The sequence below is a fragment of the Tasmannia lanceolata genome, unplaced genomic scaffold (assembly GCF_043159265.1).
Source record: "Tasmannia lanceolata isolate RefF3 unplaced genomic scaffold, GAP_Taslan_0.1 ptg000003l, whole genome shotgun sequence".
NCBI classification, from domain to species: Eukaryota; Viridiplantae; Streptophyta; class Magnoliopsida; order Canellales; family Winteraceae; genus Tasmannia; species Tasmannia lanceolata.
Window position 1 is genome coordinate 31,862,234 of NW_027518680.1, and position 26,136 is coordinate 31,888,369.

At 47.7% G+C, this 26,136-nt stretch overlaps 37 non-coding genes across 37 annotated transcripts; all 37 read left to right on the forward strand.

The window, feature by feature from the left end:
* The first annotated feature begins 213 nt into the window (after positions 1-213).
* On the forward strand, positions 214-332 carry LOC143873883 (5S ribosomal RNA). Its single transcript, XR_013248579.1, has one exon. It is a non-coding gene; the product is annotated as a 5S ribosomal RNA (ribosomal RNA).
* Positions 333-929: 597 nt separating this feature from the next.
* LOC143873884 (5S ribosomal RNA) lies at positions 930-1,048 on the forward strand. Its single transcript, XR_013248580.1, has one exon. It is a non-coding gene; the product is annotated as a 5S ribosomal RNA (ribosomal RNA).
* Positions 1,049-1,645: 597 nt separating this feature from the next.
* On the forward strand, positions 1,646-1,764 carry LOC143872687 (5S ribosomal RNA). The gene has a single exon (XR_013247424.1). It is a non-coding gene; the product is annotated as a 5S ribosomal RNA (ribosomal RNA).
* A 597-nt stretch (positions 1,765-2,361) lies between these two features.
* Positions 2,362-2,480, forward strand: LOC143873020 (5S ribosomal RNA). The gene has a single exon (XR_013247743.1). It is a non-coding gene; the product is annotated as a 5S ribosomal RNA (ribosomal RNA).
* Positions 2,481-3,077: 597 nt separating this feature from the next.
* On the forward strand, positions 3,078-3,196 carry LOC143872688 (5S ribosomal RNA). Its single transcript, XR_013247425.1, has one exon. It is a non-coding gene; the product is annotated as a 5S ribosomal RNA (ribosomal RNA).
* Positions 3,197-3,793: 597 nt separating this feature from the next.
* LOC143872689 (5S ribosomal RNA) lies at positions 3,794-3,912 on the forward strand. The gene has a single exon (XR_013247426.1). It is a non-coding gene; the product is annotated as a 5S ribosomal RNA (ribosomal RNA).
* Positions 3,913-4,509: 597 nt separating this feature from the next.
* Positions 4,510-4,628, forward strand: LOC143872691 (5S ribosomal RNA). Its single transcript, XR_013247428.1, has one exon. It is a non-coding gene; the product is annotated as a 5S ribosomal RNA (ribosomal RNA).
* A 597-nt stretch (positions 4,629-5,225) lies between these two features.
* On the forward strand, positions 5,226-5,344 carry LOC143873021 (5S ribosomal RNA). The gene has a single exon (XR_013247744.1). It is a non-coding gene; the product is annotated as a 5S ribosomal RNA (ribosomal RNA).
* A 597-nt stretch (positions 5,345-5,941) lies between these two features.
* On the forward strand, positions 5,942-6,060 carry LOC143872692 (5S ribosomal RNA). Its single transcript, XR_013247429.1, has one exon. It is a non-coding gene; the product is annotated as a 5S ribosomal RNA (ribosomal RNA).
* A 597-nt stretch (positions 6,061-6,657) lies between these two features.
* LOC143872693 (5S ribosomal RNA) lies at positions 6,658-6,776 on the forward strand. Its single transcript, XR_013247430.1, has one exon. It is a non-coding gene; the product is annotated as a 5S ribosomal RNA (ribosomal RNA).
* A 597-nt stretch (positions 6,777-7,373) lies between these two features.
* LOC143872694 (5S ribosomal RNA) lies at positions 7,374-7,492 on the forward strand. The gene has a single exon (XR_013247431.1). It is a non-coding gene; the product is annotated as a 5S ribosomal RNA (ribosomal RNA).
* A 597-nt stretch (positions 7,493-8,089) lies between these two features.
* LOC143873885 (5S ribosomal RNA) lies at positions 8,090-8,208 on the forward strand. The gene has a single exon (XR_013248581.1). It is a non-coding gene; the product is annotated as a 5S ribosomal RNA (ribosomal RNA).
* Positions 8,209-8,805: 597 nt separating this feature from the next.
* On the forward strand, positions 8,806-8,924 carry LOC143873886 (5S ribosomal RNA). Its single transcript, XR_013248582.1, has one exon. It is a non-coding gene; the product is annotated as a 5S ribosomal RNA (ribosomal RNA).
* Positions 8,925-9,521: 597 nt separating this feature from the next.
* On the forward strand, positions 9,522-9,640 carry LOC143872695 (5S ribosomal RNA). Its single transcript, XR_013247432.1, has one exon. It is a non-coding gene; the product is annotated as a 5S ribosomal RNA (ribosomal RNA).
* A 597-nt stretch (positions 9,641-10,237) lies between these two features.
* On the forward strand, positions 10,238-10,356 carry LOC143873022 (5S ribosomal RNA). The gene has a single exon (XR_013247745.1). It is a non-coding gene; the product is annotated as a 5S ribosomal RNA (ribosomal RNA).
* Positions 10,357-10,953: 597 nt separating this feature from the next.
* On the forward strand, positions 10,954-11,072 carry LOC143872696 (5S ribosomal RNA). The gene has a single exon (XR_013247433.1). It is a non-coding gene; the product is annotated as a 5S ribosomal RNA (ribosomal RNA).
* A 597-nt stretch (positions 11,073-11,669) lies between these two features.
* On the forward strand, positions 11,670-11,788 carry LOC143873023 (5S ribosomal RNA). The gene has a single exon (XR_013247747.1). It is a non-coding gene; the product is annotated as a 5S ribosomal RNA (ribosomal RNA).
* Positions 11,789-12,385: 597 nt separating this feature from the next.
* On the forward strand, positions 12,386-12,504 carry LOC143872697 (5S ribosomal RNA). Its single transcript, XR_013247434.1, has one exon. It is a non-coding gene; the product is annotated as a 5S ribosomal RNA (ribosomal RNA).
* A 597-nt stretch (positions 12,505-13,101) lies between these two features.
* On the forward strand, positions 13,102-13,220 carry LOC143872698 (5S ribosomal RNA). Its single transcript, XR_013247435.1, has one exon. It is a non-coding gene; the product is annotated as a 5S ribosomal RNA (ribosomal RNA).
* Positions 13,221-13,816: 596 nt separating this feature from the next.
* LOC143872699 (5S ribosomal RNA) lies at positions 13,817-13,935 on the forward strand. The gene has a single exon (XR_013247436.1). It is a non-coding gene; the product is annotated as a 5S ribosomal RNA (ribosomal RNA).
* A 597-nt stretch (positions 13,936-14,532) lies between these two features.
* On the forward strand, positions 14,533-14,651 carry LOC143872700 (5S ribosomal RNA). The gene has a single exon (XR_013247437.1). It is a non-coding gene; the product is annotated as a 5S ribosomal RNA (ribosomal RNA).
* Positions 14,652-15,248: 597 nt separating this feature from the next.
* Positions 15,249-15,367, forward strand: LOC143872703 (5S ribosomal RNA). Its single transcript, XR_013247439.1, has one exon. It is a non-coding gene; the product is annotated as a 5S ribosomal RNA (ribosomal RNA).
* Positions 15,368-15,964: 597 nt separating this feature from the next.
* LOC143873887 (5S ribosomal RNA) lies at positions 15,965-16,083 on the forward strand. Its single transcript, XR_013248583.1, has one exon. It is a non-coding gene; the product is annotated as a 5S ribosomal RNA (ribosomal RNA).
* Positions 16,084-16,680: 597 nt separating this feature from the next.
* On the forward strand, positions 16,681-16,799 carry LOC143872704 (5S ribosomal RNA). Its single transcript, XR_013247440.1, has one exon. It is a non-coding gene; the product is annotated as a 5S ribosomal RNA (ribosomal RNA).
* A 597-nt stretch (positions 16,800-17,396) lies between these two features.
* On the forward strand, positions 17,397-17,515 carry LOC143873888 (5S ribosomal RNA). Its single transcript, XR_013248584.1, has one exon. It is a non-coding gene; the product is annotated as a 5S ribosomal RNA (ribosomal RNA).
* Positions 17,516-18,112: 597 nt separating this feature from the next.
* LOC143873889 (5S ribosomal RNA) lies at positions 18,113-18,231 on the forward strand. Its single transcript, XR_013248585.1, has one exon. It is a non-coding gene; the product is annotated as a 5S ribosomal RNA (ribosomal RNA).
* A 597-nt stretch (positions 18,232-18,828) lies between these two features.
* On the forward strand, positions 18,829-18,947 carry LOC143872705 (5S ribosomal RNA). The gene has a single exon (XR_013247441.1). It is a non-coding gene; the product is annotated as a 5S ribosomal RNA (ribosomal RNA).
* A 597-nt stretch (positions 18,948-19,544) lies between these two features.
* LOC143872706 (5S ribosomal RNA) lies at positions 19,545-19,663 on the forward strand. Its single transcript, XR_013247442.1, has one exon. It is a non-coding gene; the product is annotated as a 5S ribosomal RNA (ribosomal RNA).
* A 597-nt stretch (positions 19,664-20,260) lies between these two features.
* On the forward strand, positions 20,261-20,379 carry LOC143872707 (5S ribosomal RNA). Its single transcript, XR_013247443.1, has one exon. It is a non-coding gene; the product is annotated as a 5S ribosomal RNA (ribosomal RNA).
* Positions 20,380-20,976: 597 nt separating this feature from the next.
* On the forward strand, positions 20,977-21,095 carry LOC143873890 (5S ribosomal RNA). Its single transcript, XR_013248586.1, has one exon. It is a non-coding gene; the product is annotated as a 5S ribosomal RNA (ribosomal RNA).
* Positions 21,096-21,692: 597 nt separating this feature from the next.
* LOC143873891 (5S ribosomal RNA) lies at positions 21,693-21,811 on the forward strand. The gene has a single exon (XR_013248587.1). It is a non-coding gene; the product is annotated as a 5S ribosomal RNA (ribosomal RNA).
* A 597-nt stretch (positions 21,812-22,408) lies between these two features.
* Positions 22,409-22,527, forward strand: LOC143872708 (5S ribosomal RNA). Its single transcript, XR_013247444.1, has one exon. It is a non-coding gene; the product is annotated as a 5S ribosomal RNA (ribosomal RNA).
* A 597-nt stretch (positions 22,528-23,124) lies between these two features.
* LOC143872709 (5S ribosomal RNA) lies at positions 23,125-23,243 on the forward strand. Its single transcript, XR_013247445.1, has one exon. It is a non-coding gene; the product is annotated as a 5S ribosomal RNA (ribosomal RNA).
* A 597-nt stretch (positions 23,244-23,840) lies between these two features.
* Positions 23,841-23,959, forward strand: LOC143873893 (5S ribosomal RNA). Its single transcript, XR_013248589.1, has one exon. It is a non-coding gene; the product is annotated as a 5S ribosomal RNA (ribosomal RNA).
* Positions 23,960-24,556: 597 nt separating this feature from the next.
* Positions 24,557-24,675, forward strand: LOC143874617 (5S ribosomal RNA). Its single transcript, XR_013249291.1, has one exon. It is a non-coding gene; the product is annotated as a 5S ribosomal RNA (ribosomal RNA).
* A 597-nt stretch (positions 24,676-25,272) lies between these two features.
* Positions 25,273-25,391, forward strand: LOC143872710 (5S ribosomal RNA). Its single transcript, XR_013247446.1, has one exon. It is a non-coding gene; the product is annotated as a 5S ribosomal RNA (ribosomal RNA).
* A 597-nt stretch (positions 25,392-25,988) lies between these two features.
* Positions 25,989-26,107, forward strand: LOC143872711 (5S ribosomal RNA). Its single transcript, XR_013247447.1, has one exon. It is a non-coding gene; the product is annotated as a 5S ribosomal RNA (ribosomal RNA).
* The last annotated feature ends 29 nt before the right edge of the window (positions 26,108-26,136 follow it).

The window sequence follows — 26,136 nt, forward strand, 5'->3', positions numbered from 1 at the left end:
CCGTCAGATCGTGGCGATTCTTATATTGATTCGGGGGTACTCGGGAAGATTCATCGCGCGATGACAACCCTGGCGGTCATCCGGCTTCCCGACATGCTCGGATCGTCCATCCGGTGTCATCTAGCAGGATTTTTTCGCACTTTCATTTAAACGGACTTCGTACGACAATGCGAGTGGAAACTCTTTATTACTTTGACAATGGAGAGGCATGCTGGGTGCGATCATACCAGCACAAATGCACTGGATCCCATCAGAAATCCGAAGTTAAGCGTGCTTGGGCGAGAGTAGTACTAGGATGGGTGACCTCCTGGGAAGTCCTCGTGTTGCACCCCTGTCACTTTTTTCGGCTATCTACCACTTTTTTCGAACAATCTTTCGGTTCTGGAACATCGATGCGAACTGAAACGCACGTTTAGTGCGTCGCCTCCTACGTTTCGGTTCGGATCTTTTTATTTTCTTTCGGATGGTGAATTCAAATACGTTCGGTCTTTATTATGGCGGGGTGATAGTGTCGTTTGATTCGATAAATGGAATTCGTTCTGACATTTCATTTGCGGTCAAATTATAGCGGGGGTTTGTTTAGATTCAGTGACGTACAGGCTATAGCGGATAAGTGTACTAGTTGATGCGAGTCATGAATCCGGTCGGAAGGTGTTTACGGGCCGTGAGCTACCCTTGGTGCACAAATATCTTTCCGACGATAACTTTTGATCCGCCCGTCAGATCGTGGCGATTCTTATATTGATTCGGGGGTACTTGGGAAGATTCATCGCGCGATGACAGCCTTGGCGGTCATTTGGCTTCCCGACATGATCGGATCGTCCATCCGGTGTCATCTAGCAGGATTTTTTCGCACTTTCATTTAAACGGACTTCGTACGACAGTGCGAGTGGAAACTCTTTATTACTTTGACAATGGAGAGGCATGCTGGGTGCGATCATACCAGCACAAATGCACTGGATCCCATCAGAAATCCGAAGTTAAGCGTGCTTGGGCGAGAGTAGTACTAGGATGGGTGACCTCCTGGGAAGTCCTCGTGTTGCACCCCTGTCACTTTTTTCGGCTATCTACCACTTTTTTCGAACAATCTTTCGGTTCTGGAATATCGATGCGAACTGAAACGCACGTTTAGTGCGTCGCCTCCTAGGTTTCGGTTCGGATCTTTTTATTTTCTTCCGGATGGTGAATTCGAAGACGTCCGGTCTTTATTATGGCGGGGTGATAGTGTTGTTTGATTCGATAAACGGAATTCGTTCTGACATTTCATTTGCGGTCAAATTATAGCGGGGGTTTGTTTAGATTCAGTGACGTACAGGCTATAGCGGATGAGTGTACTAGTGGATGCGAGTCATGAATCCGGTCGGAAGGTGTTTACTGGCCGTGAGCTACCCTTGGTGCACAAATATCGTTCCGACGATAACTTTTGATCCGCCCGTCAGATCGTGGCGATTCTTATATTGATTCGGGGGTACTCGGGAAGATTAATCGCGCGAAGACAGCCCTGGCGGTCATCCGGCTTTCCGACATGCTCGGATCGTCCATCCGGTGTCATCTAGCAGGATTTTTTCGCACTTTCATTTAAACGGACTTCGTACGACAATGCGAGTGGAAACTCTTTATTACTTTGACAATGGAGAGGCATGCTGGGTGCGATCATACCAGCACAAATGCACTGGATCCCATCAGAACTCCGAAGTTAAGCGTGCTTGGGCGAGAGTAGTACTAGGATGGGTGACCTCCTGGGAAGTCCTCGTGTTGCACCCCTGTCACTTTTTTCGGCTATCTACCACTTTTTTCGAACAATCTTTCGGTTCTGGAACATCGATGCGAACTGAAACGCACGTTTAGTGCGTCGGCTCCTACGTTTCGGTTCGGATCTTTTTATTTTCTTTCGGATGGTGAATTCAAATACGTTCGGTCTTTATTATGGCGGGGTGATAGTGTCGTTTGATTCGATAAACGGAATTCGTTCTGACATTTCATTTGCGGTCAAATTATAGGGGGGGTTTGTTCAGATTCAGTGACGTACAGGCTATAGCGGATGAGTGTACTAGTGGATGCGAGTCATGAATCCGGTCGGAAGGTGTTTACTGGCCGTGAGCTACCCTTGGTGCACAAATATCGTTCCGACGATAACTTTTGATCCGCCCGTCAGATCGTGGCGATTCTTATATTGATTCGGGGGTACTCGGGAAGATTCATCGCGCGATGACAGCCCTGGCGGTTATCCGGCTTTCCGACATGCTCGGATCGTCCATCCGGTGTCATCTAGCAGGATTTTTTCGCACTTTCATTTAAACGGACTTCGTACGACAATGCGAGTGGAAACTCTTTATTACTTTGACAATGGAGAGGCATGCTGGGTGCGATCATACCAGCACAAATGCACTGGATCCCATCAGAACTCCGAAGTTAAGCGTGCTTGGGCGAGAGTAGTACTAGGATGGGTGACCTCTTGGGAAGTCCTCGTGTTGCACCCCTGTCACTTTTTTCGGCTATCTACCACTTTTTTCGAACAATCTTTCGGTTCTGGAACATCGATGCGAACTGAAACGCACGTTTAGTGCGACGCCTCCTACGTTTCGGTTGGGATCTTTTTATTTTCTGCCGGATAGTGAATTCAAATACGTCCGGTCTTTATTATGGCGGGGTGATAGTGTCGTTTGATTCGATAAACGGAATTCGTTCTGACATTTCATTTGCGGTCAAATTATAGCGGGGGTTTGTTTAGATTCAGTGACGTACAAGCTATAGCGGATGAGTGTACTAGTGGATGAAAGTCATGAATCCGGTCGGAAGGTGTTTACTGGCCGTGAGCTACCCTTGGTGCACAAATATCGTTCCGACGATAACTTTTGATCCGCCCGTCAGATCGTGGCGATTCTTATATTGATTCGGGGGTACTCGGGAAGATTAATCGCGCGATGACAGCCCTGGCGGTCATCCGGCTTTCCGACATGCTCGGATCGTCCATCCGGTGTCATCTAGGAGGATTTTTTCGCACTTTCATTTAAACGGACTTCGTACGACAATGCGAGTGGAAACTCTTTATTACTTTGACAATGGAGAGGCATGCTGGGTGCGATCATACCAGCACAAATGCACTGGATCCCATCAGAACTCCGAAGTTAAGCGTGCTTGGGCGAGAGTAGTACTAGGATGGGTGACCTCCTGGGAAGTCCTCGTGTTGCACCCCTGTCACTTTTTTCGGCTATCTACCACTTTTTTCGAACAATCTTTCGGTTCTGGAACATCGATGCGAACTGAAACGCACGTTTAGTGCGTCGCCTCCTACGTTTCGGTTCGGATCTTTTTATTTTCTTTCGGATGGTGAATTCAAATACGTTCGGTCTTTATTATGGCGGGGTGATAGTGTCGTTTGATTCGATAAACGGAATTCGTTCTGACATTTCATTTGCGGTCAAATTATAGCGGGGGTTTGTTTAGATTCAGTGACGTACAGGCTATAGCGGATGAGTGTACTAGTGGATGCGAGTCATGAATCCGGTCGGAAGGTGTTTACTGGCCGTGAGCTACCCTTGGTGCACAAATATCGTTTCGACGATAACTTTTGATCCGCCCGTCAGATCGTGGCGATTCTTATATTGATTCGGGGGTACTCGGGAAGATTAATCGCGCGATGACATCCCTGGCGGTCATCCGGCTTTCCGACATGCTCGGATCGTCCATCCGGTGTCATCTAGCAGAATTTTTTCGCACTTTCATTTAAACGGACTTCGTACGACAATGCGAGTGGAAACTCTTTATTACTTTGACAATGGAGAGGCATGCTGGGTGCGATCATACCAGCACAAATGCACTGGATCCCATCAGAACTCCGAAGTTAAGCGTGCTTGGGCGAGAGTAGTACTAGGATGGGTGACCTCCTGGGAAGTCCTCGTGTTGCACCCCTGTCACTTTTTTCGGCTATCTACCACTTTTTTCGAACAATCTTTCGGTTCTGGAACATCGATGCGAACTGAAACGCACGTTTAGTGCGTCGCCTCCTACGTTTCGGTTCGGATCTTTTTATTTTCTTTCGGATGGTGAATTCAAATACGTTCGGTCTTTATTATGGCGGGGTGATAGTGTCGTTTGATTCGATAAACGGAATTCGTTCTGACATTTCATTTGCGGTCAAATTATAGCGGGGGTTTGTTTAGATTCAGTGACGTACAGGCTATAGCGGATGAGTGTACTAGTGGATGCGAGTCATGAATCCGGTCGGAAGGTGTTTACTGGCCGTGAGCTACCCTTGGTGCACAAATATCGTTTCGACGATAACTTTTGATCCGCCAGTCAGATCGTGGCGATTCTTATATTGATTCGGGGGTACTCGGGAAGATTAATCGCGCGATGACAGCCCTGGCGGTCATCCGGCTTTCCGACATGCTCGGATCGTCCATCCGGTGTCATCTAGCAGAATTTTTTCGCACTTTCATTTAAACGGACTTCGTACGACAATGCGAGTGGAAACTCTTTATTACTTTGACAATGGAGAGGCATGCTGGGTGCGATCATACCAGCACAAATGCACTGGATCCCATCAGAACTCCGAAGTTAAGCGTGCTTGGGCGAGAGTAGTACTAGGATGGGTGACCTCCTGGGAAGTCCTCGTGTTGCACCCCTGTCACTTTTTTCGGCTATCTACCACTTTTTTCGAACAATCTTTCGGTTCTGGAACATCGATGCGAACTGAAACGCACGTTTAGTGCGTCGCCTCCTACGTTTCGGTTCGGATCTTTTTATTTTCTTTCGGATGGTGAATTCAAATACGTTCGGTCTTTATTATGGCGGGGTGATAGTGTCGTTTGATTCGATAAACGGAATTCGTTCTAACATTTCATTTGCGGTCAAATTATAGGGGGGGTTTGTTCAGATTCAGTGACGTACAGGCTATAGCGGATGAGTGTACTAGTGGATGCGAGTCATGAATCCGGTCGGAAGGTGTTTACTGGCCGTGAGCTACCCTTGGTGCACAAATATCGTTCCGACGATAACTTTTGATCCGCCCGTCAGATCGTGGCGATTCTTATATTGATTCGGGGGTACTCGGGAAGATTCATCGCGCGATGACAGCCCTGGCGGTTATCCGGCTTTCCGACATGCTCGGATCGTCCATCCGGTGTCATCTAGCAGGATTTTTTCGCACTTTCATTTAAACGGACTTCGTACGACAATGCGAGTGGAAACTCTTTATTACTTTGACAATGGAGAGGCATGCTGGGTGCGATCATACCAGCACAAATGCACTGGATCCCATCAGAACTCCGAAGTTAAGCGTGCTTGGGCGAGAGTAGTACTAGGATGGGTGACCTCTTGGGAAGTCCTCGTGTTGCACCCCTGTCACTTTTTTCGGCTATCTACCACTTTTTTCGAACAATCTTTCGGTTCTGGAACATCGATGCGAACTGAAACGCACGTTTAGTGCGACGCCTCCTACGTTTCGGTTGGGATCTTTTTATTTTCTGCCGGATAGTGAATTCAAATACGTCCGGTCTTTATTATGGCGGGGTGATAGTGTCGTTTGATTCGATAAACGGAATTCGTTCTGACATTTCATTTGCGGTCAAATTATAGCGGGGGTTTGTTTAGATTCAGTGACGTACAAGCTATAGCGGATGAGTGTACTAGTGGATGAAAGTCATGAATCCGGTCGGAAGGTGTTTACTGGCCGTGAGCTACCCTTGGTGCACAAATATCGTTCCGACGATAACTTTTGATCCGCCCGTCAGATCGTGGCGATTCTTATATTGATTCGGGGGTACTCGGGAAGATTAATCGCGCGATGACAGCCCTGGCGGTCATCCGGCTTTCCGACATGCTCGGATCGTCCATCCGGTGTCATCTAGCAGGATTTTTTCGCACTTTCATTTAAACGGACTTCGTACGACAATGCGAGTGGAAACTCTTTATTACTTTGACAATGGAGAGGCATGCTGGGTGCGATCATACCAGCACAAATGCACTGGATCCCATCAGAACTCCGAAGTTAAGCGTGCTTGGGCGAGAGTAGTACTAGGATGGGTGACCTCCTGGGAAGTCCTCGTGTTGCACCCCTGTCACTTTTTTCGGCTTTCTACCACTTTTTTCGAACAATCTTTCGGTTCTGGAACATCGATGCGAACTGAAACGCACGTTTAGTGCGTCGCCTCCTACGTTTCGGTTCGGATCTTTTTATTTTCTTCCGGATGGTGAATTCAAAGACGTCCGGTCTTTATTATGGCGGGGTGATAGTGTCGTTTGATTCGATAAACGGAATTCGTTCTGACATTTCATTTGCGGTCAAATTATAGCGGGGGTTTGTTTAGATTCAGTGACGTACAGGCTATAGCGGATGAGTGTACTAGTGGATGCGAGTCATGAATCCGGTCGGAAGGTGTTTACTGGCCGTGAGCTACCCTTGGTGCACAAATATCGTTTCGACGATAACTTTTGATCCGCCAGTCAGATCGTGGCGATTCTTATATTGATTCGGGGGTACTCGGGAAGATTAATCGCGCGATAACAGCCCTGGCGGTCATCCGGCTTTCCGACATGCTCGGATCGTCCATCCGGTGTCATCTAGCAGAATTTTTTCGCACTTTCATTTAAACGGACTTCGTACGAAAATGCGAGTGGAAACTCTTTATTACTTTGACAATGGAGAGGCATGCTGGGTGCGATCATACCAGCACAAATGCACTGGATCCCATCAGAACTCCGAAGTTAAGCGTGCTTGGGCGAGAGTAGTACTAGGATGGGTGACCTCCTGGGAAGTCCTCGTGTTGCACCCCTGTCACTTTTTTCGGCTATCTACCACTTTTTTCGAACAATCTTTCGGTTCTGGAACATCGATGCGAACTGAAACGCACGTTTAGTGCGTCGCCTCCTACGTTTCGGTTCGGATCTTTTTATTTTCTTTCGGATGGTGAATTCAAATACGTTCGGTCTTTATTATGGCGGGGTGATAGTGTCGTTTGATTCGATAAACGGAATTCGTTCTGACATTTCATTTGCGGTCAAATTATAGCGGGGGTTTGTTTAGATTCAGTGACGTACAGGCTATAGCGGATGAGTGTACTAGTGGATGCGAGTCATGAATCCGGTCGGAAGGTGTTTACTGGCCGTGAGCTACCCTTGGTGCACAAATATCGTTCCGACGATAACTTTTGATCCGCCCGTCAGATCGTGGCGATTCTTATATTGATTCGGGGGTACTCGGGAAGATTAATCGCGCGATGACAGCCTTGGCGGTCATCCGGCTTTCCGACATGCTCGGATCGTCCATCCGGTGTCATCTAGCAGGATTTTTTCGCACTTTCATTTAAACGGACTTCGTACGACAATGCGAGTGGAAACTCTTTATTACTTTGACAATGGAGAGGCATGCTGGGTGCGATCATACCAGCACAAATGCACTGGATCCCATCAGAACTCCGAAGTTAAGCGTGCTTGGGCGAGAGTAGTACTAGGATGGGTGACCTCCTGGGAAGTCCTCGTGTTGCACCCCTGTCACTTTTTTCGGCTATCTACCACTTTTTTCGAACAATCTTTCGGTTCTGAAACATCGAAGCGAACTGAAACGCACGTTTAGTGCGTCGCCTCCTACGTTTCGGTTCGGATCTTTTTATTTTCTTTCGGATGGTGAATTCAAATACGTTCGGTCTTTATTATGGCGGGGTGATAGTGTCGTTTGATTCGATAAACGGAATTCGTTCTGACATTTCATTTGCGGTCAAATTATAGCGGGGGTTTGTTTAGATTCAGTGACGTACAGGCTATAGCGGATAAGTGTACTAGTGGATGCGAGTCATGAATCCGGTCGGAAGGTGTATACGGGCCGTGAGCTACCCTTGGTGCACAAATATCGTTCCGACGATAACTTTTGATCCGCCCGTCAGATCGTGGCGATTCTTATATTGATTCGGGGGTACTCGGGAAGATTCATCGCGCGATGACAGCCCTGGCGGTCATCCGGCTTCCCGACATGCTCGGATCGTCCATCCGGTGTTATCTAGCAGGATTTTTTCGCACTTTCATTTAAACGGACTTCGTACGACAATGCGAGTGGAAACTCTTTATTACTTTGACAATGGAGAGGCATGCTGGGTGCGATCATACCAGCACAAATGCACTGGATCCCATCAGAAATCCGAAGTTAAGCGTGCTTGGGCGAGAGTAGTACTAGGATGGGTGACCTCCTGGGAAGTCCTCGTGTTGCACCCCTGTCACTTTTTTCGGCTATCTACCACTTTTTTCGAACAATCTTTCGGTTCTGGAACATCGATGCGAACTGAAACGCACGTTTAGTGCGTCGCCTCCTACGTTTCGGTTCGGATCTTTTTATTTTCTTTCGGATGGTGAATTCAAATACGTTCGGTCTTTATTATGGCGGGGTGATAGTGTCGTTTGATTCGATAAATGGAATTCGTTCTGACATTTCATTTGCGGTCAAATTATAGCGGGGGTTTGTTTAGATTCAGTGACGTACAGGCTATAGCGGATAAGTGTACTAGTTGATGCGAGTCATGAATCCGGTCGGAAGGTGTTTACGGGCCGTGAGCTACCCTTGGTGCACAAATATCTTTCCGACGATAACTTTTGATCCGCCCGTCAGATCGTGGCGATTCTTATATTGATTCGGGGGTACTTGGGAAGATTCATCGCGCGATGACAGCCTTGGCGGTCATTTGGCTTCCCGACATGATCGGATCGTCCATCCGGTGTCATCTAGCAGGATTTTTTCGCACTTTCATTTAAACGGACTTCGTACGACAATGCGAGTGGAAACTCTTTATTACTTTGACAATGGAGAGGCATGCTGGGTGCGATCATACCAGCACAAATGCACTGGATCCCATCAGAAATCCGAAGTTAAGCGTGCTTGGGCGAGAGTAGTACTAGGATGGGTGACCTCCTGGGAAGTCCTCGTGTTGCACCCCTGTCACTTTTTTCGGCTATCTACCACTTTTTTCGAACAATCTTTCGGTTCTGGAATATCGATGCGAACTGAAACGCACGTTTAGTGCGTCGCCTCCTAGGTTTCGGTTCGGATCTTTTAATTTTCTTCCGGATGGTGAATTCGAAGACGTCCGGTCTTTATTATGGCGGGGTGATAGTGTTGTTTGATTCGATAAACGGAATTCGTTCTGACATTTCATTTGCGGTCAAATTATAGCGGGGGTTTGTTTAGATTCAGTGACGTACAGGCTATAGCGGATGAGTGTACTAGTGGATGCGAGTCATGAATCCGGTCGGAAGGTGTTTACTGGCCGTGAGCTACCCTTGGTGCACAAATATCGTTCCGACGATAACTTTTGATCCGCCCGTCAGATCGTGGCGATTCTTATATTGATTCGGGGGTACTCGGGAAGATTAATCGCGCGATGACAGCCCTGGCGGTCATCCGGCTTTCCGACATGCTCGGATCGTCCATCCGGTGTCATCTAGCAGGATTTTTTCGCACTTTCATTTAAACGGACTTCGTACGACAATGCGAGTGGAAACTCTTTATTACTTTGACAATGGAGAGGCATGCTGGGTGCGATCATACCAGCACAAATGCACTGGATCCCATCAGAACTCCGAAGTTAAGCGTGCTTGGGCGAGAGTAGTACTAGGATGGGTGACCTCCTGGGAAGTCCTCGTGTTGCACCCCTGTCACTTTTTTCGGCTATCTACCACTTTTTTCGAACAATCTTTCGGTTCTGGAACATCGATGCGAACTGAAACGCACGTTTAGTGCGTCGGCTCCTACGTTTCGGTTCGGATCTTTTTATTTTCTTTCGGATGGTGAATTCAAATACGTTCGGTCTTTATTATGGCGGGGTGATAGTGTCGTTTGATTCGATAAACGGAATTCGTTCTGACATTTCATTTGCGGTCAAATTATAGGGGGGGTTTGTTCAGATTCAGTGACGTACAGGCTATAGCGGATGAGTGTACTAGTGGATGCGAGTCATGAATCCGGTCGGAAGGTGTTTACTGGCCGTGAGCTACCCTTGGTGCACAAATATCGTTCCGACGATAACTTTTGATCCGCCCGTCAGATCGTGGCGATTCTTATATTGATTCGGGGGTACTCGGGAAGATTCATCGCGCGATGACAGCCCTGGCGGTTATCCGGCTTTCCGACATGCTCGGATCGTCCATCCGGTGTCATCTAGCAGGATTTTTTCGCACTTTCATTTAAACGGACTTCGTACGACAATGCGAGTGGAAACTCTTTATTACTTTGACAATGGAGAGGCATGCTGGGTGCGATCATACCAGCACAAATGCACTGGATCCCATCAGAACTCCGAAGTTAAGCGTGCTTGGGCGAGAGTAGTACTAGGATGGGTGACCTCTTGGGAAGTCCTCGTGTTGCACCCCTGTCACTTTTTTTGGCTATCTACCACTTTTTTCGAACAATCTTTCGGTTCTGGAACATCGATGCGAACTGAAACGCACGTTTAGTGCGACGCCTCCTACGTTTCGGTTGGGATCTTTTTATTTTCTGCCGGATAGTGAATTCAAATACGTCCGGTCTTTATTATGGCGGGGTGATAGTGTCGTTTGATTCGATAAACGGAATTCGTTCTGACATTTCATTTGCGGTCAAATTATAGCGGGGGTTTGTTTAGATTCAGTGACGTACAAGCTATAGCGGATGAGTGTACTAGTGGATGAAAGTCATGAATCCGGTCGGAAGGTGTTTACTGGCCGTGAGCTACCCTTGGTGCACAAATATCGTTCCGACGATAACTTTTGATCCGCCCGTCAGATCGTGGCGATTCTTATATTGATTCGGGGGTACTCGGGAAGATTAATCGCGCGATGACAGCCTTGGCGGTCATCCGGCTTTCCGACATGCTCGGATCGTCCATCCGGTGTCATCTAGCAGGATTTTTTCGCACTTTCATTTAAACGGACTTCGTACGACAATGCGAGTGGAAACTCTTTATTACTTTGACAATGGAGAGGCATGCTGGGTGCGATCATACCAGCACAAATGCACTGGATCCCATCAGAACTCCGAAGTTAAGCGTGCTTGGGCGAGAGTAGTACTAGGATGGGTGACCTCCTGGGAAGTCCTCGTGTTGCACCCCTGTCACTTTTTTCGGCTATCAACCACTTTTTTCGAACAATCTTTCGGTTCTGGAACATCGATGCGAACTGAAACGCACGTTTAGTGCGTCGCCTCCTACGTTTCGGTTCGGATCTTTTTATTTTCTTTCGGATGGTGAATTCAAATACGTTCGGTCTTTATTATGGCGGGGTGATAGTGTCGTTTGATTCGATAAACGGAATTCGTTCTGACATTTCATTTGCGGTCAAATTATAGGGGGGGTTTGTTCAGATTCAGTGACGTACAGGCTATAGCGGATGAGTGTACTAGTGGATGCGAGTCATGAATCCGGTCGGAAGGTGTTTACTGGCCGTGAGCTACCCTTGGTGCACAAATATCGTTCCGACGATAACTTTTGATCCGCCCGTCAGATCGTGGCGATTCTTATATTGATTCGGGGGTACTCGGGAAGATTCATCGCGCGATGACAGCCCTGGCGGTTATCCAGCTTTCCGACATGCTCGGATCGTCCATCCGGTGTCATCTAGCAGGATTTTTTCGCACTTTCATTTAAACGGACTTCGTACGACAATGCGAGTGGAAACTCTTTATTACTTTGACAATGGAGAGGCATGCTGGGTGCGATCATACCAGCACAAATGCACTGGATCCCATCAGAACTCCGAAGTTAAGCGTGCTTGGGCGAGAGTAGTACTAGGATGGGTGACCTCTTGGGAAGTCCTCGTGTTGCACCCCTGTCACTTTTTTCGGCTATCTACCACTTTTTTCGAACAATCTTTCGGTTCTGGAACATCGATGCGAACTGAAACGCACGTTTAGTGCGACGCCTCCTACGTTTCGGTTGGGATCTTTTTATTTTCTGCCGGATAGTGAATTCAAATACGTCCGGTCTTTATTATGGCGGGGTGATAGTGTCGTTTGATTCGATAAACGGAATTCGTTCTGACATTTCATTTGCGGTCAAATTATAGCGGGGGTTTGTTTAGATTCAGTGACGTACAAGCTATAGCGGATGAGTGTACTAGTTGATGAAAGTCATGAATCCGGTCGGAAGGTGTTTACTGGCCGTGAGCTACCCTTGGTGCACAAATATCGTTCCGACGATAACTTTTGATCCGCCCGTCAGATCGTGGCGATTCTTATATTGATTCGGGGGTACTCGGGAAGATTAATCGCGCGATGACAGCCCTGGCGGTCATCCGGCTTTCCGACATGCTCGGATCGTCCATCCGGTGTCATCTAGCAGGATTTTTTCGCACTTTCATTTAAACGGACTTCGTACGACAATGCGAGTGGAAACTCTTTATTACTTTGACAATGGAGAGGCATGCTGGGTGCGATCATACCAGCACAAATGCACTGGATCCCATCAGAACTCCGAAGTTAAGCGTGCTTGGGCGAGAGTAGTACTAGGATGGGTGACCTCCTGGGAAGTCCTCGTGTTGCACCCCTGTCACTTTTTTCGGCTATCTACCACTTTTTTCGAACAATCTTTCGGTTCTGGAACATCGATGCGAACTGAAACGCACGTTTAGTGCGTCGCCTCCTACGTTTCGGTTCGGATCTTTTTATTTTCTTTCGGATGGTGAATTCAAATACGTTCGGTCTTTATTATGGCGGGGTGATAGTGTCGTTTGATTCGATAAACGGAATTCGTTCTGACATTTCATTTGCGGTCAAATTATAGCGGGGGTTTGTTCAGATTCAGTGACGTACAGGCTATAGCGGATGAGTGTACTAGTGGATGCGAGTCATGAATCCGGTCGGAAGGTGTTTACTGGCCGTGAGCTACCCTTGGTGCACAAATATCGTTTCGACGATAACTTTTGATCCGCCAGTCAGATCGTGGCGATTCTTATATTGATTCGGGGGTACTCGGGAAGATTAATCGCGCGATGACAGCCCTGGCGGTCATCCGGCTTTCCGACATGCTCGGATCGTCCATCCGGTGTCATCTAGCAGAATTTTTTCGCACTTTCATTTAAACGGACTTCGTACGAAAATGCGAGTGGAAACTCTTTATTACTTTGACAATGGAGAGGCATGCTGGGTGCGATCATACCAGCACAAATGCACTGGATCCCATCAGAACTCCGAAGTTAAGCGTGCTTGGGCGAGAGTAGTACTAGGATGGGTGACCTCCTGGGAAGTCCTCGTGTTGCACCCCTGTCACTTTTTTCGGCTATCTACCACTTTTTTCGAACAATCTTTCGGTTCTGGAACATCGATGCGAACTGAAACGCACGTTTAGTGCGTCGCCTCCTACGTTTCGGTTCGGATCTTTTTATTTTCTTTCGGATGGTGAATTCAAATACGTTCGGTCTTTATTATGGCGGGGTGATAGTGTCGTTTGATTCGATAAACGGAATTCGTTCTGACATTTCATTTGCGGTCAAATTATAGCGGGGGTTTGTTCAGATTCAGTGACGTACAGGCTATAGCGGATGAGTGTACTAGTGGATGCGAGTCATGAATCCGGTCGGAAGGTGTTTACTGGCCGTGAGCTACCCTTGGTGCACAAATATCGTTCCGACGATAACATTTGATCCGCCCGTCAGATCGTGGCGATTCTTATATTGATTCGGGGGTACTCGGGAAGATTAATCGCGCGATGACAGCCTTGGCGGTCATCCGGCTTTCCGACATGCTCGGATCGTCCATCCGGTGTCATCTAGCAGGATTTTTCGCACTTTCATTTAAACGGACTTCGTACGACAATGCGAGTGGAAACTCTTTATTACTTTGACAATGGAGAGGCATGCTGGGTGCGATCATACCAGCACAAATGCACTGGATCCCATCAGAACTCCGAAGTTAAGCGTGCTTGGGCGAGAGTAGTACTAGGATGGGTGACCTCCTGGGAAGTCCTCGTGTTGCACCCCTGTCACTTTTTTCGGCTATCTACCACTTTTTTCGAACAATCTTTCGGTTCTGGAACATCGATGCGAACTGAAACGCACGTTTAGTGCGTCGCCTCCTACGTTTCGGTTCGGATCTTTTTATTTTCTTTCGGATGGTGAATTCAAATACGTTCGGTCTTTATTATGGCGGGGTGATAGTGTCGTTTGATTCGATAAACGGAATTCGTTCTGACATTTCATTTGCGGTCAAATTATAGCGGGGGTTTGTTTAGATTCAGTGACGTACAGGCTATAGCGGATAAGTGTACTAGTGGATGCGAGTCATGAATCCGGTCGGAAGGTGTATACGGGCCGTGAGCTACCCTTGGTGCACAAATATCGTTCCGACGATAACTTTTGATCCGCCCGTCAGATCGTGGCGATTCTTATATTGATTCGGGGGTACTCGGGAAGATTCATCGCGCGATGACAGCCTTGGCGGTCATCCGGCTTTCCGACATGCTCGGATCGTCCATCCGGTGTCATCTAGCAGGATTTTTTCGCACTTTCATTTAAACGGACTTCGTACGACAATGCGAGTGGAAACTCTTTATTACTTTGACAATGGAGAGGCATGCTGGGTGCGATCATACCAGCACAAATGCACTGGATCCCATCAGAACTCCGAAGTTAAGCGTGCTTGGGCGAGAGTAGTACTAGGATGGGTGACCTCCTGGGAAGTCCTCGTGTTGCACCCCTGTCACTTTTTTCGGCTATCTACCACTTTTTTCGAACAATCTTTCGGTTCTGGAACATCGATGCGAACTGAAACGCACGTTTAGTGCGTCGCCTCCTACGTTTCGGTTCGGATCTTTTTATTTTCTTTCGGTTGGTGAATTCAAATACGTTCGGTCTTTATTATGGCGGGGTGATAGTGTCGTTTGATTCGATAAACGGAATTCGTTCTGACATTTCATTTGCGGTCAAATTATAGCGGGGGTTTGTTTAGATTCAGTGACGTACAGGCTATAGCGGATAAGTGTACTAGTGGATGCGAGTCATGAATCCGGTCGGAAGGTGTATACGGGCCGTGAGCTACCCTTGGTGCACAAATATCGTTCCGACGATAACTTTTGATCCGCCCGTCAGATCGTGGCGATTCTTATATTGATTCGGGGGTACTCGGGAAGATTCATCGCGCGATGACAGCCCTGGCGGTCATCCGGCTTCCCGACATGCTCGGATCGTCCATCCGGTGTCATCTAGCAGGATTTTTTCGCACTTTCATTTAAACGGACTTCGTACGACAATGCGAGTGGAAACTCTTTATTACTTTGACAATGGAGAGGCATGCTGGGTGCGATCATACCAGCACAAATGCACTGGATCCCATCAGAACTCCGAAGTTAAGCGTGCTTGGGCGAGAGTAGTACTAGGATGGGTGACCTCCTGGGAAGTCCTCGTGTTGCACCCCTGTCACTTTTTTCGGCTATCTACCACTTTTTTCGAACAATCTTTCGGTTCTGGAACATCGATGCGAACTGAAACGCACGTTTAGTGCGTCGCCTCCTACGTTTCGGTTCGGATCTTTTTATTTTCTTTCGGATGGTGAATTCAAATACGTTCGGTCTTTATTATGGCGGGGTGATAGTGTCGTTTGATTCGATAAACGGAATTCGTTCTGACATTTCATTTGCGGTCAAATTATAGCGGGGGTTTGTTCAGATTCAGTGACGTACAGGCTATAGCGGATGAGTGTACTAGTGGATGCGAGTCATGAATCCGGTCGGAAGGTGTTTACTGGCCGTGAGCTACCCTTGGTGCACAAATATCGTTCCGACGATAACTTTTGATCCGCCCGTCAGATCGTGGCGATTCTTATATTGATTCGGGGGTACTCGGGAAGATTAATCGCGCGATGACAGCCTTGGCGGTCATCCGGCTTTCCGACATGCTCGGATCGTCCATCCGGTGTCATCTAGCAGGATTTTTTCGCACTTTCATTTAAACGGACTTCGTACGACAATGCGAGTGGAAACTCTTTATTACTTTGACAATGGAGAGGCATGCTGGGTGCGATCATACCAGCACAAATGCACTGGATCCCATCAGAAATCCGAAGTTAAGCGTGCTTGGGCGAGAGTAGTACTAGGATGGGTGACCTCCTGGGAAGTCCTCGTGTTGCACCCCTGTCACTTTTTTCGGCTATCTACCACTTTTTTCGAACAATCTTTCGGTTCTGGAACATCGATGCGAACTGAAACGCACGTTTAGTGCGTCGCCTCCTACGTTTCGGTTCGGATCTTTTTATTTTCTTTCGGATGGTGAATTCAAATACGTTCGGTCTTTATTATGGCGGGGTGATAGTGTCGTTTGATTCGATAAACGGAATTCGTTCTGACATTTCATTTGCGGTCAAATTATAGCGGGGGTTTGTTTAGATTCAGTGACGTACAGGCTATAGCGGATAAGTGTACTAGTGGATGCGAGTCATGAATCCGGTCGGAAGGTGTATACGGGCCGTGAGCTACCCTTGGTGCACAAATATCGTTCCGACGATAACTTTTGATCCGCCCGTCAGATCGTGGCGATTCTTATATTGATTCGGGGGTACTCGGGAAGATTCATCGCGCGATGACAGCCTTGGCGGTCATCCGGCTTTCCGACATGCTCGGATCGTCCATCCGGTGTCATCTAGCAGGATTTTTTCGCACTTTCATTTAAACGGACTTCGTACGACAATGCGAGTGGAAACTCTTTATTACTTTGACAATGGAGAGGCATGCTGGGTGCGATCATACCAGCACAAATGCACTGGATCCCATCAGAACTCCGAAGTTAAGCGTGCTTGGGCGAGAGTAGTACTAGGATGGGTGACCTCCTGGGAAGTCCTCGTGTTGCACCCCTGTCACTTTTTTCGGCTATCTACCACTTTTTTCGAACAATCTTTCGGTTCTGGAACATCGATGCGAACTGAAACGCACGTTTAGTGCGTCGCCTCCCACGTTTCGGTTCGGATCTTTTTATTTTCTTTCGGTTGGTGAATTCAAATACGTTCGGTCTTTATTATGGCGGGGTGATAGTGTCGTTTGATTCGATAAACGGAATTCGTTCTGACATTTCATTTGCGGTCAAATTATAGCGGGGGTTTGTTTAGATTCAGTGACGTACAGGCTATAGCGGATAAGTGTACTAGTGGATGCGAGTCATGAATCCGGTCGGAAGGTGTATACGGGCCGTGAGCTACCCTTGGTGCACAAATATCGTTCCGACGATAACTTTTGATCCGCCCGTCAGATCGTGGCGATTCTTATATTGATTCGGGGGTACTCGGGAAGATTCATCGCGCGATGACAGCCTTGGCGGTCATCCGGCTTCCCGACATGCTCGGATCGTCCATCCGGTGTCATCTAGCAGGATTTTTTCGCACTTTCATTTAAACGGACTTCGTACGACAATGCGAGTGGAAACTCTTTATTACTTTGACAATGGAGAGGCATGCTGGGTGCGATCATACCAGCACAAATGCACTGGATCCCATCAGAAATCCGAAGTTAAGCGTGCTTGGGCGAGAGTAGTACTAGGATGGGTGACCTCCTGGGAAGTCCTCGTGTTGCACCCCTGTCACTTTTTTCGGCTATCTACCACTTTTTTCGAACAATCTTTCGGTTCTGGAACATCGATGCGAACTGAAACGCACGTTTAGTGCGTCGCCTCCTACGTTTCGGTTCGGATCTTTTTATTTTCTTTCGGATGGTGAATTCAAATACGTTCGGTCTTTATTATGGCGGGGTGATAGTGTCGTTTGATTCGATAAATGGAATTCGTTCTGACATTTCATTTGCGGTCAAATTATAGCGGGGGTTTGTTTAGATTCAGTGACGTACAGGCTATAGCGGATAAGTGTACTAGTGGATGCGAGTCATGAATCCGGTCGGAAGGTGTTTACGGGCCGTGAGCTACCCTTGGTGCACAAATATCTTTCCGACGATAACTTTTGATCCGCCCGTCAGATCGTGGCGATTCTTATATTGATTCGGGGGTACTCGGGAAGATTCATCGCGCGATGACAGCCTTGGCGGTCATCCGTCTTCCCGACATGATCGGATCGTCCATCCGGTGTCATCTAGCAGGATTTTTTCGCACTTTCATTTAAACGGACTTCGTACGACAATGCGAGTGGAAACTCTTTATTACTTTGACAATGGAGAGGCATGCTGGGTGCGATCATACCAGCACAAATGCACTGGATCCCATCAGAAATCCGAAGTTAAGCGTGCTTGGGCGAGAGTAGTACTAGGATGGGTGACCTCCTGGGAAGTCCTCGTGTTGCACCCCTGTCACTTTTTTCGGCTATCTACCACTTTTTTCGAACAATCTTTCGGTTCTGGAATATCGATGCGAACTGAAACGCACGTTTAGTGCGTCGCCTCCTAGGTTTCGGTTCGGATCTTTTTATTTTCTTCCGGATGGTGAATTCGAAGACGTCCGGTCTTTATTATGGCGGGGTGATAGTGTTGTTTGATTCGATAAACGGAATTCGTTCTGACATTTCATTTGCGGTCAAATTATAGCGGGGGTTTGTTTAGATTCAGTGACGTACAGGCTATAGCGGATGAGTGTACTAGTGGATGCGAGTCATGAATCCGGTCGGAAGGTGTTTACTGGCCGTGAGCTACCCTTGGTGCACAAATATCGTTCCGACGATAACTTTTGATCCGCCCGTCAGATCGTGGCGATTCTTATATTGATTCGGGGGTACTCGGGAAGATTAATCGCGCGATGACAGCCTTGGCGGTCATCCGGCTTTCCGACATGCTCGGATCGTCCATCCGGTGTCATCTAGCAGGATTTTTTCGCACTTTCATTTAAACGGACTTCGTACGACAATGCGAGTGGAAACTCTTTATTACTTTGACAATGGAGAGGCATGCTGGGTGCGATCATACCAGCACAAATGCACTGGATCCCATCAGAACTCCGAAGTTAAGCGTGCTTGGGCGAGAGTAGTACTAGGATGGGTGACCTCCTGGGAAGTCCTCGTGTTGCACCCCTGTCACTTTTTTCGGCTATCTACCACTTTTTTCGAACAATCTTTCGGTTCTGGAACATCGATGCGAACTGAAACGCACGTTTAGTGCGTCGCCTCCTACGTTTCGGTTCGGATCTTTTTATTTTCTTTCGGATGGTGAATTCAAATACGTTCGGTCTTTATTATGGCGGGGTGATAGTGTCGTTTGATTCGATAAACGGAATTCGTTCTGACATTTCATTTGCGGTCAAATTATAGCGGGGGTTTGTTTAGATTCAGTGACGTACAGGCTATAGCGGATGAGTGTACTAGTGGATGCGAGTCATGAATCCGGTCGGAAGGTGTTTACTGGCCGTGAGCTACCCTTGGTGCACAAATATCGTTCCGACGATAACTTTTGATCCGCCCGTCAGATCGTGGCGATTCTTATATTGATTCGGGGGTACTCGGGAAGATTCATCGCGCGATGACAGCCTTGGCGGTCATCCGGCTTTCCGACATGCTCGGATCGTCCATCCGGTGTCATCTAGCAGGATTTTTTCGCACTTTCATTTAAACGGACTTCGTACGACAATGCGAGTGGAAACTCTTTATTACTTTGACAATGGAGAGGCATGCTGGGTGCGATCATACCAGCACAAATGCACTGGATCCCATCAGAACTCCGAAGTTAAGCGTGCTTGGGCGAGAGTAGTACTAGGATGGGTGACCTCCTGGGAAGTCCTCGTGTTGCACCCCTGTCACTTTTTTCGGCTATCTACCACTTTTTTCGAACAATCTTTCGGTTCTGGAACATCGATGCGAACTGAAACGCACGTTTAGTGCGTCGCCTCCTACGTTTCGGTTCGGATCTTTTTATTTTCTTTCGGTTGGTGAATTCAAATACGTTCGGTCTTTATTATGGCGGGGTGATAGTGTCGTTTGATTCGATAAACGGAATTCGTTCTGACATTTCATTTGCGGTCAAATTATAGCGGGGGTTTGTTTAGATTCAGTGACGTACAGGCTATAGCGGATAAGTGTACTAGTGGATGCGAGTCATGAATCCGGTCGGAAGGTGTATACGGGCCGTGAGCTACCCTTGGTGCACAAATATCGTTCCGACGATAACTTTTGATCCGCCCGTCAGATCGTGGCGATTCTTATATTGATTCGGGGGTACTCGGGAAGATTCATCGCGCGATGACAGCCCTGGCGGTCATCCGGCTTCCCGACATGCTCGGATCGTCCATCCGGTGTCATCTAGCAGGATTTTTTCGCACTTTCATTTAAACGGACTTCGTACGACAATGCGAGTGGAAACTCTTTATTACTTTGACAATGGAGAGGCATGCTGGGTGCGATCATACCAGCACAAATGCACTGGATCCCATCAGAACTCCGAAGTTAAGCGTGCTTGGGCGAGAGTAGTACTAGGATGGGTGACCTCCTGGGAAGTCCTCGTGTTGCACCCCTGTCACTTTTTTCGGCTATCTACCACTTTTTTCGAACAATCTTTCGGTTCTGGAACATCGATGCGAACTGAAACGCACGTTTAGTGCGTCGCCTCCCACGTTTCGGTTCGGATCTTTTTATTTTCTTTCGGTTGGTGAATTCAAATACGTTCGGTCTTTATTATGGCGGGGTGATAGTGTCGTTTGATTCGATAAACGGAATTCGTTCTGACATTTCATTTGCGGTCAAATTATAGCGGGGGTTTGTTTAGATTCAGTGACGTACAGGCTATAGCGGATAAGTGTACTAGTGGATGCGAGTCATGAATCCGGTCGGAAGGTGTATACGGGCCGTGAGCTACCCTTGGTGCACAAATATCGTTCCGACGATAACTTTTGATCCGCCCGTCAGATCGTGGCGATTCTTATATTGATTCGGGGGTACTCGGGAAGATTCATCGCGCGATGACAGCCCTGGCGGTCATCCGGCTTCCCGACATGCTCGGATCGTCCATCCGGTGTCATCTAGCAGGATTTTTTCGCACTTTCATTTAAACGGACTTCGTACGACAATGCGAGTGGAAACTCTTTATTACTTTGACAATGGAGAGGCATGCTGGGTGCGATCATACCAGCACAAATGCACTGGATCCCATCAGAAATCCGAAGTTAAGCGTGCTTGGGCGAGAGTAGTACTAGGATGGGTGACCTCCTGGGAAGTCCTCGTGTTGCACCCCTGTCACTTTTTTCGGCTATCTACCACTTTTTTCGAACAATCTTTCGGTTCTGGAACATCGATGCGAACTGAAACGCACGTTTAGTGCGTCGCCTCCTACGTTTCGGTTCGGATCTTTTTATTTTCTTTCGGATGGTGAATTCAAATACGTTCGGTCTTTATTATGGCGGGGTGATAGTGTCGTTTGATTCGATAAATGGAATTCGTTCTGACATTTCATTTGCGGTCAAATTATAGCGGGGGTTTGTTTAGATTCAGTGACGTACAGGCTATAGCGGATAAGTGTACTAGTGGATGCGAGTCATGAATCCGGTCGGAAGGTGTTTACGGGCCGTGAGCTACCCTTGGTGCACAAATATCTTTCCGACGATAACTTTTGATCCGCCCGTCAGATCGTGGCGATTCTTATATTGATTCGGGGGTACTCGGGAAGATTCATCGCGCGATGACAGCCTTGGCGGTCATCCGGCTTCCCGACATGATCGGATCGTCCATCCGGTGTCATCTAGCAGGATTTTTTCGCACTTTCATTTAAACGGACTTCGTACGACAATGCGAGTGGAAACTCTTTATTACTTTGACAATGGAGAGGCATGCTGGGTGCGATCATACCAGCACAAATGCACTGGATCCCATCAGAAATCCGAAGTTAAGCGTGCTTGGGCGAGAGTAGTACTAGGATGGGTGACCTCCTGGGAAGTCCTCGTGTTGCACCCCTGTCACTTTTTTCGGCTATCTACCACTTTTTTCGAACAATCTTTCGGTTCTGGAATATCGATGCGAACTGAAACGCACGTTTAGTGCGTCGCCTCCTAGGTTTCGGTTCGGATCTTTTTATTTTCTTCCGGATGGTGAATTCGAAGACGTCCGGTCTTTATTATGGCGGGGTGATAGTGTTGTTTGATTCGATAAACGGAATTCGTTCTGACATTTCATTTGCGGTCAAATTATAGCGGGGGTTTGTTTAGATTCAGTGACGTACAGGCTATAGCGGATGAGTGTACTAGTGGATGCGAGTCATGAATCCGGTCGGAAGGTGTTTACTGGCCGTGAGCTACCCTTGGTGCACAAATATCGTTCCGACGATAACTTTTGATCCGCCCGTCAGATCGTGGCGATTCTTATATTGATTCGGGGGTACTCGGGAAGATTAATCGCGCGATGACAGCCTTGGCGGTCATCCGGCTTTCCGACATGCTCGGATCGTCCATCCGGTGTCATCTAGCAGGATTTTTTCGCACTTTCATTTAAACGGACTTCGTACGACAATGCGAGTGGAAACTCTTTATTACTTTGACAATGGAGAGGCATGCTGGGTGCGATCATACCAGCACAAATGCACTGGATCCCATCAGAACTCCGAAGTTAAGCGTGCTTGGGCGAGAGTAGTACTAGGATGGGTGACCTCCTGGGAAGTCCTCGTGTTGCACCCCTGTCACTTTTTTCGGCTATCTACCACTTTTTTCGAACAATCTTTCGGTTCTGGAACATCGATGCGAACTGAAACGCACGTTTAGTGCGTCGCCTCCTACGTTTCGGTTCGGATCTTTTTATTTTCTTTCGGATGGTGAATTCAAATACGTTCGGTCTTTATTATGGCGGGGTGATAGTGTCGTTTGATTCGATAAACGGAATTCGTTCTGACATTTCATTTGCGGTCAAATTATAGCGGGGGTTTGTTTAGATTCAGTGACGTACAGGCTATAGCGGATGAGTGTACTAGTGGATGCGAGTCATGAATCCGGTCGGAAGGTGTTTACTGGCCGTGAGCTACCCTTGGTGCACAAATATCGTTCCGACGATAACTTTTGATCCGCCCGTCAGATCGTGGCGATTCTTATATTGATTCGGGGGTACTCGGGAAGATTCATCGCGCGATGACAGCCTTGGCGGTCATCCGGCTTTCCGACATGCTCGGATCGTCCATCCGGTGTCATCTAGCAGGATTTTTTCGCACTTTCATTTAAACGGACTTCGTACGACAATGCGAGTGGAAACTCTTTATTACTTTGACAATGGAGAGGCATGCTGGGTGCGATCATACCAGCACAAATGCACTGGATCCCATCAGAACTCCGAAGTTAAGCGTGCTTGGGCGAGAGTAGTACTAGGATGGGTGACCTCCTGGGAAGTCCTCGTGTTGCACCCCTGTCACTTTTTTCGGCTATCTACCACTTTTTTCGAACAATCTTTCGGTTCTGGAACATCGATGCGAACTGAAACGCACGTTTAGTGCGTCGCCTCCTACGTTTCGGTTCGGATCTTTTTATTTTCTTTCGGTTGGTGAATTCAAATACGTTCGGTCTTTATTATGGCGGGGTGATAGTGTCGTTTGATTCGATAAACGGAATTCGTTCTGACATTTCATTTGCGGTCAAATTATAGCGGGGGTTTGTTTAGATTCAGTGACGTACAGGCTATAGCGGATAAGTGTACTAGTGGATGCGAGTCATGAATCCGGTCGGAAGGTGTATACGGGCCGTGAGCTACCCTTGGTGCACAAATATCGTTCCGACGATAACTTTTGATCCGCCCGTCAGATCGTGGCGATTCTTATATTGATTCGGGGGTACTCGGGAAGATTCATCGCGCGATGACAGCCCTGGCGGTCATCCGGCTTCCCGACATGCTCGGATCGTCCATCCGGTGTCATCTAGCAGGATTTTTTCGCACTTTCATTTAAACGGACTTCGTACGACAATGCGAGTGGAAACTCTTTATTACTTTGACAATGGAGAGGCATGCTGGGTGCGATCATACCAGCACAAATGCACTGGATCCCATCAGAAATCCGAAGTTAAGCGTGCTTGGGCGAGAGTAGTACTAGGATGGGTGACCTCCTGGGAAGTCCTCGTGTTGCACCCCTGTCACTTTTTTCGGCTATCTACCACTTTTTTCGAACAATCTTTCGGTTCTGGAACATCGATGCGAACTGAAACGCACGTTTAGTGCGTCGCCTCCTACGTTTCGGTTCGGATCTTTTTATTTTCTTTCGGATGGTGAATTCAAATACGTTCGGTCTTTATTATGGCGGGGTGATAGTGTCGTTTGATTCGATAAATGGAATTCGTTCTGACATTTCATTTGCGGTCAAATTATAGCGGGGGTTTGTTTAGATTCAGTGACGTACAGGCTATAGCGGATAAGTGTACTAGTGGATGCGAGTCATGAATCCGGTCGGAAGGTGTTTACGGGCCGTGAGCTACCCTTGGTGCACAAATATCTTTCCGACGATAACTTTTGATCCGCCCGTCAGATCGTGGCGATTCTTATATTGATTCGGGGGTACTCGGGAAGATTCATCGCGCGATGACAGCCTTGGCGGTCATCCGGCTTCCCGACATGATCGGATCGTCCATCCGGTGTCATCTAGCAGGATTTTTTCGCACTTTCATTTAAACGGACTTCGTACGACAATGCGAGTGGAAACTCTTTATTACTTTGACAATGGAGAGGCATGCTGGGTGCGATCATACCAGCACAAATGCACTGGATCCCATCAGAAATCCGAAGTTAAGCGTGCTTGGGCGAGAGTAGTACTAGGATGGGTGACCTCCTGGGAAGTCCTCGTGTTGTACCCCTGTCACTTTTTTCGGCTATCTACCACTTTTTTCGAACAATCTTTCGGTTCTGGAATATCGATGCGAACTGAAACGCACGTTTAGTGCGTCGCCTCCTAGGTTTCGGTTCGGATCTTTTTATTTTCTTCCGGATGGTGAATTCGAAGACGTCCGGTCTTTATTATGGCGGGGTGATAGTGTTGTTTGATTCGATAAACGGAATTCGTTCTGACATTTCATTTGCGGTCAAATTATAGCGGGGGTTTGTTTAGATTCAGTGACGTACAGGCTATAGCGGATGAGTGTACTAGTGGATGCGAGTCATGAATCCGGTCGGAAGGTGTTTACTGGCCGTGAGCTACCCTTGGTGCACAAATATCGTTCCGACGATAACTTTTGATCCGCCCGTCAGATCGTGGCGATTCTTATATTGATTCGGGGGTACTCGGGAAGATTAATCGCGCGATGACAGCCCTGGCGGTCATCCGGCTTTCCGACATGCTCGGATCGTCCATCCGGTGTCATCTAGCAGGATTTTTTCGCACTTTCATTTAAACGGACTTCGTACGACAATGCGAGTGGAAACTCTTTATTACTTTGACAATGGAGAGGCATGCTGGGTGCGATCATACCAGCACAAATGCACTGGATCCCATCAGAACTCCGAAGTTAAGCGTGCTTGGGCGAGAGTAGTACTAGGATGGGTGACCTCCTGGGAAGTCCTCGTGTTGCACCCCTGTCACTTTTTTCGGCTATCTACCACTTTTTTCGAACAATCTTTCGGTTCTGGAACATCGATGCGAACTGAAACGCACGTTTAGTGCGTCGCCTCCTACGTTTCGGTACGGATCTTTTTATTTTCTTCCGGATGGTGAATTCAAAGACGTCCGGTCTTTATTATGGCGGGGTGATAGTGTCGTTTGATTCGATAAACGGAATTTGTTCTGACATTTCTTTTGCGGTCAAATTATAGCGGGGGTTTGTTCAGATTCAGTGACGTAAATGCTATAGCGGATGAGTGTACTAGTGGATGCGAGTCATGAATCCGGTCGGAAGGTGTTTACTGGCCGTGAGCTACCCTTGGTGCACAAATATCGTTTCGACGATAACTTTTGATCCGCCCGTCAGATCGTGGCGATTCTTATATTGATTCGGGGGTACTCGGGAAGATTAATCGCGCGATGACAGCCCTGGCGGGAATCCGGCTTTCCGACATGCTCGGATCGTCCATCCGGTGTCATCTAGCAGAATTTTTTCGCACTTTCATTTAAACGGACTTCGTACGACAATGCGAGTGGAAACTCTTTATTACTTTGACAATGGAGAGGCATGCTGGGTGCGATCATACCAGCACAAATGCACTGGATCCCATCAGAACTCCGAAGTTAAGCGTGCTTGGGCGAGAGTAGTACTAGGATGGGTGACCTCCTGGGAAGTCCTCGTGTTGCACCCCTGTCACTTTTTTCGGCTATCTACCACTTT